Here is a 5,089-nt window from a genome sequence, read left to right on the forward strand (position 1 = left end):
ACAGGGTGGGTGGCGGCTACTGCTATTGGACGGCCACGGCTCCCACACTCCTATTGACTTTATGTGGACTTGCCGGCAGCATCAGATCTATCTTCTATACCTCCCACCTCACGCCTCACACATCCTCCAGCCGCTGGATCTGGCTCCATTCTCTGTCGTCAAAACCCACTACCGTAGTCAGATCCGAGCACTCTCAGCACTTGATGACGCAGCACCTATCAAGAAGGAGAGGTTTGTCACCTCATATAACAAAGCAAGAGAGGAAGGACTATCTAAGAGAGTCATACGAGCCGGATGGAAGGCTGCTGGCCTATGCCCATACAACCCATGCCTCGTAATACACTCATCTCAGGTATCAGGCCGGCCTATTACACCTCCACCACCTCCTCAGGCATCAGATACAGTCTTTGCCACGCCTCAGAGCTCACAGGCCTTATACAAGGCTCAGCAGCAACTCCTTCTATCAGAATCTCTTTCACGAAGCACCCGCCTAATGCTTGGCAAGGCAGGCAAGGCTATTGCTAGAGCCAACACTCGCGCAGCTCGGCTTGAATCTGAGAATCAACGACTTAAATATCAACTAGATAGTACTAGGGTTACCCGCTCAAGAAAACGTGTTCAAGTTAACCCAAATGAGCGCTATAGCAACGTTGAAGCTATTAAGGCTGCTATTGATCGGGCAGCAGCATTACAAGCTGAGCAGGCATCACGTTCAACTGAACAAGAAGCTCAAAAAGCAGCAGCAGCAGCAGCAGCACTCACGCTTCAGTCTATGTGTACAGAGTGGCAATTATAAACGTTGTTGTTGAGAAATCACGACTCCAATCTGAGTGCTAGTGACGTGGTGGGGTGCGCGGGAACTATATGTGCGCGGAAAGTATATGGACTAGCTTACCCACAACTTCAACGCGTCACAACTCCACCACCATGGATCTAATTCAAGAATCGATTGAATATTTAAAATTGCATGAAGCTAGAGATAACTTGTTATACTGCCAAGTTGCAAAAATGTTTGGAGTTAACTAAGCAACGCTGTTGCGGCTAGGCTGGCGGATGGGTAGGGTAGGCTTTTTTGTTTCTGCTTCTAGCTCCTTAACTAGTAACGTAGATTATCACCAAGCCAGCCATATCACTAAACTAGCCACTTTCTCTTAGCACAACTACCTTTTACCCTAACATAATATACCTTAATAACAACAACTTTAGAATAACGTAGATTATCACTAAGCCGGCCATATCACTAAACTAGCCACTTTCTCTTAGCACGACCACCTTTTACCCTAACACAACATGCCATAACAACAACAACTTTAGAGTACTACTAGAGAAGGTAGAGTTATCCTTACTATCTAGGCCTTCTATACTAGCTAATTTTATAGTATCTGTAGTGCTGCTAGAGTGTTGAACGTACCTTATTAGCAGGTCTCTAATTGCCTTTACAATATTATGTTTTAACTAGACATACGCGCTAATTACTAGAAACTTACTATACTAGAGGAGTAGACAATTGTCTAGTATATACTTAACCTTAATTTGTAAGGATTTGCGCCCTAGCTATATAAGGTGGCAGATATAGCTAATAAGATACTTAGTGTGCGTAGTGAAGAGCCTGTTAGTAAACTATAGGCTAGCAGGCTTATAACGCGTTTAGATAAGCTTAAAATAGCCTTTAATTAAGCTAAGGATAGATAGAGGATACTATAGGAAGATCCTAAGATAATTAGCATGTAGTTTAAGCTAGTAGAGGATACTTAAGTTAAGTATAGTGTTTGCAGCAATAATATACACAACTTTAATAAAACTAGGTTCTAGATAGGTATTGCTTTGTCTTTAAAGGTTGTAACAGGCTTAGAGAGACGTGCTTAGCTAGAGCTTGTTTAGCCAGGCAATCGCGAGTAGGTTATCATTATCTAGAGCATCTGCGCTGCTAGGTATGCAACCCTGCCTTTTATTATCTACAAAGGACGCGTCTATATCTCTGCCTAGTATAAGGAGATAGATATACCCTACAATTAGAAGCTCTTAGTCTCTAAGAATAGTTAGATAAATAATATACTTAGCCTTAAGTAGTTAAAGCACTTTAACACGTATATAAAGATATATTAGGTAGGAGTATATAGGTTACTTATCTTAGACAGCTATAAGAGATATCTTAACTAGGAGTTTAAGGACTATTACCTAGAGAACTAAATCCTTACTATCTATATACTACTATACTTATTATATATCCTCTAGCTACTTAATATAGTCTATTTCTTGCTATTAAAGCGTAAGTACTCCTAATATATTTAAGACTTAGCACACTAACACATCTTCTATATTAATAAGGAAGGCTTCCTACTAGCCTTTAGGGATATGTTCCTTAATATATTTACAAAGGTTAACTACTAAAAGGCCTTTAAGGTATTAGGGCTTATTCCTACTAATATATAGGTAGTGTTAGATTGCCTTAAAGTGTGGCTGCATACCTGTAACAACGCTCTACGAACAGTGACCCGATACCACTAGGATACAGTTCTAGCGACTTATGACCATGGCCCTTGTTGCATAGCATAAGCTCACACTAAACTGCCACCAAACCCTTATATATAAGGAGCAAGGAACTGTAGCATTGTAGAGTAGTTTTTCTATATCCTTTTGTACAAGACCTATAGGTGTAGAGAATATATCCTGGTGTTCTTATCATCCCAGCACTCCTATATGCCTCGTAGCGGATTCACACCTATTCCAGATATCTCTCTTCTTGCCTGCGTCGTTACAATACCCTACTAGTAGTACCTCTACCTAAAACACTATAGCAATCTAAGACGCTAGGCAATACACACAAGTTTAGGTCTTAATCTAAGCTTATAAGTAACTCCTTCTAATAATTACTAAGTATAGTGTAAGAGGGGTTCTTAAAGCTTGTAAAAGGGGCTAAAGAGATACTGCATAAAAACGTCCTTATTAAGGCCTGCGTGCGAGAGCTTAAAGAGTAATTAGTAGTAATAACTAAGAGAAAATTGCGTAAGAGAAAGCAGATTCAGCATAGTGGCACACTTAAGTATGGCCCAGCAGCATCGCAGGTAGCTGCTAAGGCGTGTGTAGCAGCTCAGCTATCTAAGAAGACTTAGGGTAGAGGTGGTTAACTAGGAGCTTAGTGAACTGTTTAGCGCTGTAGGAACTACAGCAAGACTAGACATAACGCACAAACGTGCTAGGAGGGTGCAGAAACATCTTCTAAATCTAATATAAGCACACAGTATGCTAGGTTACTATTTAATAGTAAGTAGTTATAGTTGTAGTAACTTGTGTTAGTTGTGCTAAGAGAAAATAGCTGGTTTAGTGATATGGCCAGCTCGGTGATAATCTACGTTACTACTAAAGAAGGCAGAGTTATCCTTACTATCTAGGCCTTCTATGCTAGCTAATTTCGCAGTATCTACAGCGCTGCTAGAGCGTTAAACGTACCTTATTAGTAGGTCTCTAATTGCCTTTGCAATATTACGTTTTAACTAGACATACACGCTAATTGCTAGAAACTTACTATACTAGAGGAGCAGATAATTGTCTAGTATAACGTGTTTCACAAGCGAGCGCCGCACCCAAGCGAGCGCCGCACTCTCGCTGCCAGAACGCCGGCGCAACAACAGCGCGTAATGTCTTAACCACAACAAGATCCTACACTCTATACTAAAGCTGATGTACAGCTTGCTATAACGTACTCCACAAGCATGCCGGTCACCCAAGTGTACCGGTCACTTTTGCCAAGACCACACCAAACTTCACTCTACTAACAATGCATCAACGCAGCAACATAAAAAAGCTCTCTAATGAAGCAGACATACAGCTTGCTCTCCAGGCTATCCAACAAGACGCGACGCTCTCTCAGCGACGCGCTGCAGCAATCTACAACGTCTCTCAAAGCACGCTTAGTGACCAACTTACTAGAGCCACCCCACACTGCGACTACACACCTAATACTATAAATCTTACAAAGAACAAAGAGGAGGTAATTGTCCAGCACGTGTTGAGGCTAGACAAGCGAGGATACTCGCCCCAGCTTGCTGATGTAGAGGATATGGCCAATTCTCTACTTGCTGAGCGCCACCATGTAAAGAAAGTAGGGGAAGGACTAGACTACTTTCTTCCTAGTCTAGAAGGACCTAGACAAATCTAGACTAGCTTTGTCTAAATAGGAAGCGTATAGCCTAATAGAGGTAAGGTAGGGTTATGTAATATAATAGACAGGTTATTATATTAGATACTAGGTAGAGATTCCTAGGCTAGGTAAAGAGCAAACAGAGGGGGGAGAGCTAGAGGTATTTATGCTTCCTCTCCTCTGTCTATATTTCTAAGCAGAACATTCTAGACTCCTTTAGGTAGGTCTACTTTGTAATCTATGCTTAGTATTGCTGTATATGCAAGCAAGATTACGTAGGTGCATGTGTAATTATATACGTCAGCATCTTACAGAGTAGGCTACTCTATTTGTAAGCAGAGGGTCTAGAACATCTCTAGTTACTATAAATAGAGAACAGCATATCTTAAGAACAAGATGAGATATAGGCTTTGTAAGCACACCATTCTAATCCTCTCTTCTTAGAGATTACAATAACAATGCTTAGGTAAGCATAGTACTATACCTAAGAAGGAAATATGCTAGAGAAAGATTATTAGAACAAAGTCTTATAACTTTACACACCAGCCCTACGTTAGCAAGAACTAGGCTGCCAACTTTGTTAAACGTCAGCTAGAGCTTAAAGTTAAATTTAATTGCAAGTACAACTATAAGAGAGATCTATATAAGGATCCTAAGGTAATTAGGGACTAGTTCTAGCTAGTAGAGAATACTAAAGCTAAGTATAGTATACAAGATAAAGACACCTACAACTTTAATAAATCTAGCTTTATAATAGGTGTTATATTAACAGGAGCTATTGTTACAGGCTCTAAGCGTTAAGGGAGACCAAAGGCAGTGCAGCAGGGCAACTAAGAGTGGACTAGCATTATCTAAGGCATCTGCGCGAAGGGCTGGTCTATCCCACCCTTTATTATCTTCTCTAGCAAGCACCACCTCTCTGCCTAGTACAAGGAGCCTAGTATACCT

Source organism: Didymella exigua (genome assembly GCF_010094145.1).
Source record: "Didymella exigua CBS 183.55 unplaced genomic scaffold M421scaffold_37, whole genome shotgun sequence".
NCBI classification, from domain to species: Eukaryota; Fungi; Ascomycota; class Dothideomycetes; order Pleosporales; family Didymellaceae; genus Didymella; species Didymella exigua.